Source organism: Carassius carassius, chromosome 39 (assembly GCF_963082965.1).
Source record: "Carassius carassius chromosome 39, fCarCar2.1, whole genome shotgun sequence".
NCBI lineage: Eukaryota > Metazoa > Chordata > Actinopteri > Cypriniformes > Cyprinidae > Carassius > Carassius carassius.
Genome location: NC_081793.1, coordinates 10,128,969 through 10,139,532, shown reverse-complemented (window position 1 = coordinate 10,139,532; position 10,564 = coordinate 10,128,969).

Genomic DNA, 10,564 nt, shown 5'->3' with positions numbered 1-10,564 from the left:
TACCCTAGCAACCGAATTGCATGACCTATATCTCTGCATCAGAACATCGTACAGTCATGGCGGTTGGATTTTTTCACTCATGGTACCAAACTGGACTTCCAACATGCTAGTCATGCTAGCAGTGATTAGCTACATGCTAATAGTGATTAGCTAAGTGCTCAAATGGGCTAAGGACTCCATAACAACTACATAGTGACCATCTGTGACAACTACCAACCACATAGTAACATCATAGCAACCACCCAGGATACCATAGCAACTGCCTAGCAACCAGCCAAAACTCCCTAGCAACTGCCTAGCAACACCTTAGCAACCAACACAAGTACCTTACCAACTGCCTAGCAACCACCCAGGTTACCATAGCAACCACCCGAGTTACCATAGCAACCGCCCTAGCAACCATCATTTGGACCCTAGCAACCACCCGGGGTACCCTAGCAACCACATAGCAACACCTTAGCAACCGCCCCAATTACCCTAGCAACCACCCTGGGTACCTTAGCAACGGCCCTAGCAACCATCATGGGGACCCTAGCAACCGCCCTAGCAACCACCCCGGGTACCCTAGCAACCACATAGCAACACCCTAGCAACCGCCCGATTACCCTAGCAACCACCCTGGGTACCCTAGCAACGGCCCTAGCAACCATCATGGGGACCCTTGCAACCGCCCTAGCAACCAACCCGAGTACCCTAGCAACCACATAGCAACACCCTAGCAACCGCCCCAATTACCCTAGCAACCACCCTGGGTACCCTAGCAACGGCCCTAGCAACCATCATGGGGTCCATAGCAACTGCCCTAGCAACCACCCCGGGTACCCTAGCAACCACATAGCAACACCCTAGCAACCATACCGATTACCCTAGCAACCACCCTGGGTACCCTAGCAACGGCCCTAGCAACCATCATGGGGACCCTAGCAACCGCCCTAGCAACCACCCAGGGTACCCTAGCAACCACATAACAACACCCTAGCAACCTCCCTGATTACCATATAAACCACCCTGAGAACCCTAGCAATGGCCTTAGCAACCGTCCTGAGTACACTAGCAACCACCATAGCAACCACCCAGATTACCCTAGCAACCACACTGGGTACCCTAGCAACCACCCTAGCAACCTCATTGCAACACCCTAGCAACAGAGGGGTGAGTTTTGCCACTGCAAGCACCACTCACATTTTCTTCAGGAAATGTACATTCTAGTTAGTGGTGCTTGCCGGAGGCAAGGCATCACTATTATTATCTCACATACTTATTATTAGTGGTGCTTGCCGGAGGCAAGGCATCACTATTACTATTCGCCTTGACAAAACTTTGGCGCGCTACTCCTCCCGCATTTTTTGTCACAGACCCATGAATGAGATGTCAAAACGTGCGGCTTATTGAGGAGAGGTGTGCTATGACTTTTCTAAGCAATCTGACATACGATATTCGTACAGCGGACGAAGAAAATGTGTAAAAATATCCCATAGACTTAACATTGGAAAAATTATCTGACCTTATTTCTTTGGATCAGAAAGACATAGAGGCTTGGGAGTGGGCTCATTTGACTCGGCCTTTCAAGCAGTCCATATGTAGTGACCTAACAACTTAATATCCATGCCCTAGCAACCACTTTTAGCACCCTAGCAACTGTTTAGCTACATTTAAAAGCTATATATCAGCAAAATAACAATACAGAAACACTGACTCTGGCTTTTTGGATTCAGGCTGGCCAATAGTCTTTAAATAACACCCCATAAACTATATAGCCACACCATAGCAACCATATAGAGCACCCTAGCAACCATATAGCAATATAAAGTACTTATATCATGGCTCCACATCATCACACAGGCATCATGGGTGGCTACAGGGCGCCGAGTTTTGCCACTGCAAGCACCACTCACATTTTCTTCAGGAAATGTACATTCTAGTGTTACTATTACTATTCACCTTGACAAAACTTCGGCACGCTACTCCTCCAGCACTTTTTGTCGCAGACCCATGAATGAGATGTCAAATCGTGCGGCATACTGAGAAGAGGTGTGCTATGACTTTTCTAAGCAATCGGACTTACAATAATCGTACAGCGGGCGAAGAAAATGTGTGATAATATCCCATAGACTTAACATTGGAAAAACTATGTGACATCATATCTTTGGATCAGAAAGTCATAGAGGCTTGGGAGAGGGCTCTTTTGACTTGGCCTATCAAGCAGTCCATAAGTAGTGACATAACAACTTCATATCCATGCCCTAGCAACCACTTTTAGCACCCTAGCAACTGTTTAACAACATATAAAATCTATATGTCAGCAAAATAACTATATAGAAACACTGGTTCTGGCTTTTTGGATTCAGGCTGGCCAATAGTCTTAAAAAATCACCCCATAAACTATATAGCCACACCAAAGCAACCATATAGAGCCCCCTAGCAACCATTTAGCAATATAAAGTACTTATATCTCGGCTCTACGACATCACACTGGCATCATGGGTGGCTACAGGGAGCAGAGTTTTGCCACTGCAAGCACCACTCACATTTTCTTCAGGAAATGTACATTCTAGTTCTTATTATTATTCTTCCGTACAAATTTCGGCGCGTAACTAGTCCCGCAGTTTTCGTCACAGACCAACGAAACTGGCGTCAAATCGTGCGGCCTATTCGGGAATGGTGTGCTATGACTTTTATAAGCGTTCGGGCGTACGATGTTCGTACACCGGGCGAAATATCGGCCGAAAAATCGCATAGACAACACATTACGGCCAACTTTGACGGATCGTAGCTCCGAGAGAGAATTTCGCAGAAACATGTGAATCACCACATTTGGAGAGGCTATCAAGCTGTGCGAGAGCATACCTCGCAGAGGGGTACAAGTTGTACCCCTGGGGCGCTAGAGACCCCCAAAGTTGCCCCATAGACATACTATGGTGAGGGATCGCCCATGAAACACTGTGTTTTTCCTACTATGGGAAATTACATAGGGATTTTGTATTGAACATAACTCAGGGTCACAGTGTCATAGAGACAAGGGGGTGGGCTCATTTGAATCAGGCAACCAATCAGTCTCTCAGGATCACTGTGAATCTATCAAGCCACGCCCTAGCAACCATATAGAGCGCCATAGCAACAAGCTCCATAGACTTCCATTGAAAAAGATAAAATGAATAACTTTGGACAGAAGTGTCATAGAAACATGAGGGTGGGCTCGTTTGAGTCGGGGCAGCAAACGGCCAATCACGAATCACCTTCAACACTTCATAGCCACGCCCTAACAACCATTTGGAGCACCCTAGCGACCCAAATTATAGAGAGATATCTTCAAATCTGAATATCATAAAGGCATGGGGGTTGGTTTATATCATTTATATAGGCTAGCAGACTTTGGAGTATAATCATTGGCAGCTGTTAGGCCATTACCTAGCAACCAACCAGAGTACCCTAGCAACCATTTTTCAAGACCTATATCTCTGCATCAGAACATAGTACAGACATGGGAGTTGGTTTATATTGGCAAGCAGCCTTTGGAGTATCATCATTGGCAGCTGCCAAGCCACTCCCTAGCAACCAAATGGATTACCCTAGCAACCGAATTGCATGACCTATATCTCTGCATCAGAACATCGTACAGTCATGGCGGTTGGATTTTTTCACTCATGGTACCAAACTGGACTTCCAACATGCTAGTCATGCTAGCAGTGATTAGCTACATGCTAATAGTGATTAGCTAAGTGCTCAAATGGGCTAAGGACTCTATAACAACTACATAGTGACCATCTGTGACAACTACCAACAACCTAGTAACATCATAGCAACCACCCAGGATACCATAGCAACTGCCTAGCAACCAGCCAAAACTCCCTAGCAACTGCCTAGCAACACCTTAGCAACCAACCCAAGTACCTTAGCAACTGCCTAGCAACCACCCAGGTTACCATAGCAACCACCCGAGTTACCATAGCAACCGCCCTAGCAACCATCATTTGGACCCTAGCAACCACCCGGGGTACCCTAGCAACCACATAGCAACACCTTAGCAACCGCCCCAATTACCCTAGCAACCACCCATGGTACCCTAGCAACGGCCCTAGCAACCATCATGGGGACCCTAGCAACCGCCCTAGCAACCACCCCGGGTACTCTAGCAACCACATAGCAACACCCTAGCAACCGCCCCGATTACCCTAGCAACCACCCTGGGAACCCTAGCAACGGCCCTAGCAACCATCATGGGGACCCTAGCAACCGCCCTAGCAACCAACCCGAGCACCCTAGCAACCACATAGCAACACCCTAGCAACCGCCCTAATTACCCTAGCAACCACCCTTGGCACCCTAGCAACGGCCCTAGCAACCATCATGGGGTCCATAGCAACTGCCCTAGCAACCACCCCGGGTACCCTAGCAACCACATAGCAACACCCTAGCAACCATACCGATTACCCTAGCAACCACCCTGGGTACCCTAGCAACGGCCCTAGCAACCATCATGGGGACCCCAGCAACCGCCCTAGCAACCACCCAGGGTACCCTAGCAACCACATAGCAACACGCTAGCAACCACCCCGATTACCTTAGCAACCACACTGGGACCCTAGCAACTGACCTAGCAACCACCCCAGGTACCCTAGCAACCACATAGCAACACCCTAGCAACCACCCCGATTACCCTAGCAACCACCCTGGATACCCTAGCAACGGCCCTAGCAACCACCTAGAGTACCTTAGCAACCACACTGGGTACCCTAGCAATGGCCCTAGCAACCACACCAGGTACCCTAGCAACCACCCTGGGTGCCCTAGCAATGGCCCCAGCAACCACACCTTAGCAACAGAGGGGCGAGTTTTGCCACTGCAAGCACCACTCACATTTTCTTCAGGAAATGTACATTCTAGTTAGTGGTGCTTGCCGGAGGCAAGGCATCACTATTACTATTCGCCTTGACAAAACTTTGGCGCGCTACTCCTCCCGCATTTTTTGTCACAGACCCATGAATGAGATGTCAAAACGTGCGGCTTATTGAGGAGAGGTGTGCTATGACTTTTCTAAGCAATCGGAAGTACAATATTCGTACAGCGGATGAAGAAAATGTGTAAAAATATCCCATAGACTTAACATTGGAAAAACTATCTGACATAATATCTTTGGCTCAGGAAGGCATAAATGCTTAAGAGTGGGCTCTTTTGACTCGGCCTATCAAGCAGTCCATATGTAGTGACAAAACAACTTCAATGCCACGCCCTAGCAACCACTTTTAGCAACCTAGCAACTGTTTCACTACATTTAAAGCTGTATCTCAGCAATATAACAATATAGAAACACTGGCTCTGGCTTTTTGGATTTAGGCTGGCAAATAGTCTTTAAATATCACCCCATAAACTATATAGCCACATCATACCAACCATATAGAGTACCCTAGCAACCATATAGGAATATAAAGAGCATACAGTGGGGCTCGAAAGTTTGGGCACCCCTTGCAGAATCTGTGAAAATGTGAGTAATTTTCAAAAAATAAGAGAGATCATACTAAATGCATGTTATATTTTATTTAGTACTGTCCTGAGTAAGATATTGTACATAAAAAAATGTTAACATTTAGTCCTTAAGACAAAAAAAATGCTGAAATTATTAAAATAACCCCACTCAAAAGTTTGGGAACCCTTGGTTCTTAATACTGTGTGCTGTTACCTGATGATCCACGACTGTCTTTCTGGTTTGTGATGGTTGTGCATGAGTCCCTTGTTTGCTCTGAACAGTTAAACTGAGCAGCGTTCTTCAGAAAAATCTTTAAGGTCGTGCAGATTCTTCAGTTTTCCAGCATCTTTGCATATTTGAACCCTTTCCAGCAGTGACTTTATGATTTTGAGATACATCTTTTCACACTAAGGACAATTGAGGCACTCAAACACAACTATTAAAAAAGTTTCAAACATTCACTGATGCTCCAGAAGGATACAGGATGCATTAAGATTTGGGGGGTGAAAACTTTTGAACATGATGAAGATGGCCAAATTTGTCTTATTTTGTTGAATATGATTTTTTTCCCATTTAGTTCTGCCCTTCGTAAGCAGCAGAAGATACTTGTACGTTTCCCGGTACGCAAATTAAGTACAATTTACCTTGATCTTCAAATTGCAAATGTTTTCACCCCCAGCTCTTAATGCATCGTGTTTCCTTCTGGAGCATCAGTAAATGTTTGACCCTTTTTTAATAGTTGTGTTTGAGTGCCTCAAATGTCCTCAGTGTGAAAAGATGTATCTCAAAATCATACAGTCACTGCTGGAAAGAGTTCAAATATGCAAAGATGCTGGAAAACTGAAGAATCTGCACGACCTTAAAGAGTTTTCTGAAGAACGCTGCTCAGTTTAACTGTTCAGAGCAAACAAGGGACTCATGCACAACCATCACAAACCAGAAAGACAGTCGTGGATCATCAGGTAACAGCACACAGTATTGAGAACCAAGGGTTCCCAAACTTTTGAGTGGGGTTATTTTAATAATTTCTGCAATTGTTTTGTATGGTGGACTAAATGTTAACATCTTTTATGTACAATATCTTACTCAGGACAGTACTAAATAAAAAATAAAATGCATTTAGTATGATCTCTCTTATTTTTTGAAAATTACTCACATTTTCACAGATTCTGCAAGGGGTGCCCAAACTTTCGAGCCCCACTGTATATCTTGGATCCACAACATCACACAGGCGTCATGGGTGGCTACAGGGCGCAGAGTTTTGCCACTGCAAGCACCACTCACATTTTCTTCAGGAAATGTACATTCTAGTTAGTGGTGCTTGCCGGAGGCAAGGCATCACTATTACTATTCTCCATACTTATTATTATTATTCTTATTATTCTTTTTCTTCCGTACAAAACTTCGGCGCGTAACTCGTCCCGCAGTTTTTGTCACAGACCTACAAAAGTGGCGTCAAATCGTGCGGCCTAATCGGGAATGGTGTGCTATGACTTTTATAAGCGATCGGGTGTACGATGTTCGTACAGCGGGCGAAAAATCAGCCGAAAAAAACGCATAGACAATGCATTACGGAAAATTTTGACGGATCGTAGCTTCGAGAGAGAATTTCGCAGAAACACGTGAATCACCACATTTGAAGAGGCTATCAGGCTGTGCGAGATCATACCTCGCAGTGGGGTATAAGTTGTACCCCTGGGGCGCTAGAGCCCCCCAAAGTTGCCCCATAGACATACTACGGTGAGGGATCGCCCATGAAACACTGTGTTTTTCCTACTATGGGAAATTACATAGGGATTTTGTATTGAACATAACTCATGATCACAGTGTCATAGAGACAAGGGGGTGGGCTCATTTGAATCAGGCAACCAATCAGTCTCTCAGGATCACTTTGAATCTATCAAGCCACGCCCTAGCAACCATAGAGAGCGCCATAGCAACAAGCTCCATAGACTTCCATTGAAAAAGATAAAATGAATAACTTTGGATAGAAGTGTCATAGAAACATGAGGGTGGGCTCGTTTGACTTGGGGCAGCAAATGGCCAATCACGAATCACCTTCAACACTTCATAGCCACGCCCTAGCAACCATTTGGAGCACCCTAGCGACCCAAATTATAGAGAGATATCTTCAAATCTGAATATCATAAAGGCATGGGGGTTGGTTTATATCATTCATATAGGCTAGCAGACTTTGGAGTATAATCATTGGCAGCTGTTAGGCCACTACCTAGCAACCAACCAGAGTACCCTAGCAACCATTTTTCAAGACCTATATCTCTGCATCAGAACATTGTACAGACATGGGAGTTGGTTTATATTGGCAAGCAGCCTTTGGAGTATCATCATTGGCAGCTGCCAAGCCACTCCCTAGCAACCAAATGGATTACCCTAGCAACCGAATTGCATGACCTATATCTCTGCATCAGAACATCGTACAGACATGGCGGTTGGATTTTTTGACTCATGGTACCAAACTGGACTTTCAACATGCTAGTCATGCTAGCAGTGATTAGCTACATGCTAATAGTGATTAGCTAAGTGCTCAAATGGGCTAAGGACTCTATAACAACTACATAGTGACCATCTGTGACAACTACCATCAACCTAGTAACATCATAGCAACCACCCAGGATACCATAGCAACTGCCTAGCAACCAGCCAAAACTCCCTAGCAACTGCCTAGCAACACCTTAGCAACCAACCCAAGTACCTTAGCAACTGCCTAGCAACCACCCAGGTTACCATAGCAACCACCCGAGTTACCATAGCAACCGCCCTAGCAACCATCATTTGGACCCTAGCAACCACCCGGGGTACCCTAGCAACCACATAGCAACACCTTAGCAACCGCCCCAATTACCCTAGCAACCACCCTGGGTACCTTAGCAACGGCCCTAGCAACCATCATGGGTACCCTAGCAACCGCCCTAGCAACCACCCCGGGTACCCTAGCAACCACATAGCAACACCCTAGCAACCACCCCGATTACCATAGCAACCACCCAGGGTACCCTAGCAACGGCCCTAGCAACCATCATGGGGACCCTAGCAACCGCCCTAGCAACCACCCCGGGTACCCTAGCAACCACATAGCAACACCCTAGCAACCGCCCAGATTACCCTAGCAACCACCCTGGGTACCCTAACAACGGCCCTAGCAACCATCATGGGGACCCTAGCAACCGCCCTAGCAACCACCCCGAGTACCCTAGCAACCACATAGCAACACCCTAGCAACCGCCTCAATTACCCTAGCAACCACCCTGGGTACCCTAGCAACGGCCCTAGCAACCATCATGGGGACCATAGCAACTGCCCTAGCAACCACCCCGGGTACCCTAGCAACCACATAGCAACACCCTAGCAACCATACCGATTACCCTAGCAACCAACCTGGGTAACCTAGCAACGGCCCTAGCAACCGCCCTAGCAACCACCCAGGGTACCCTAGCAACCACATAACAACACCCTAGCAACCTTCCTGATTACCATATAAACCACCCTGAGAACCCTAGCAATGGCCTTAGCAACCGTCCTGAGTACACTAGCAACCACCATAGCAACCACCCAGATTACCCTAGCAACCACACTGGGTACCCTAGCAACCACCCTAGCAACCTCATTGCAACACCCTAGCAACAGAGGGGCGAGTTTTGCCACTGCAAGCACCACTCACATTTTCTTCAGGAAATGTACATTCTAGTTCTTATTATTATTCTTCCGTACAAATTTCGGCGCGTAACTTGTCCCGCAGTTTTCGTCACAGACCAACGAAACAGGCGTCAAATCGTGCGGCCTATTCGGGAATGGTGTGCTATGACTTTTATAAGCGTTCGGGCGTACGATTTTCGTACACCGGGCGAAATATCGGCCGAAAAATCGCATAGACAACGCATTACGGCCAACTTTGACGGATCGTAGCTCCGAGAGAGAATTTCGCAGAAACATGTGAATCACCACATTTGGAGAGGCTATCAATCTGTGCGAGAGCATACCTCGCAGAGGGGTACAAGTTGTACCCCTGGGGCGCTAGAGACCCCCAAAGTTGCCCCATAGACATACTATGGTGAGGGATCGCCCATGAAACAGTGTGTTTTTCCTACTATGGGAAATTACATAGGGATTTTGTATTGAACATAACTCAGGGTCACAGTGTCATAGAGACAAGGGGGTGGGCTCATTTGAATCAGGCAACCAATCAGTCTCTCAGGATCACTGTGAATCTATCAAGCCACGCCCTAGCAACCATATAGAGCGCCATAGCAACAAGCTCCATAGACTTCCATTGAAAAAGATCAAATGAATAACTTTGGATAGAAGTGTCATAGAAACATGAGGGTGGGCTCGTTTGAGTCGGGGCAGCAAACGGCCAATAACGAATCACCTTCAACACTTCATAGCCACGCCCTAGCAACCATTTGGAGCACCCTAGCGACCCAAATTATAGAGAGATATCTTCAAATCTGAATATCATAAAGGCATGGGGGTTGGTTTATATCATTCATATAGGCTAGCAGACTTTGGAGTATAATCATTGGCAGCTGTTAGGCCACTACCTAGCAACCAACCAGAGTACCCTAGCAACCATTTTTCAAGACCTATATCTCTGCATCAGAACATTGTACAGACATGGGAGTTGGTTTATATTGGCAAGCAGCCTTTGGAGTATCATCATTGGCAGCTGCCAAGCCACTCCCTAGCAACCAAATGGATTACCCTAGCAACCGAATTGCATGACCTATATCTCTGCATCAGAACATCGTACAGACATGGCGGTTGGATTTTTTCACTCATGGTACCAAACTGGACTTCCAACATGCTAGTCATGCTAGCAGTGATTAGCTACATGCTAATAGTGATTAGCTAAGTTCTCAAATGGGCTAAGGACTCTATAACAACTACATAATGACCATCTGTGACAACTACCATCAACCCAGTAACATCATAGCAACCACCCAGGATACCATAGCAACTGCCTAGCAACCAGCCAAAACTCCCTAGCAACTGCCTAGCAACACCTTAGCAACCAACCCAAGTACCTTAGCAACTGCCTAGCAACCACCCAGGTTACCATAGCAACCACCGAGTTACCATAGC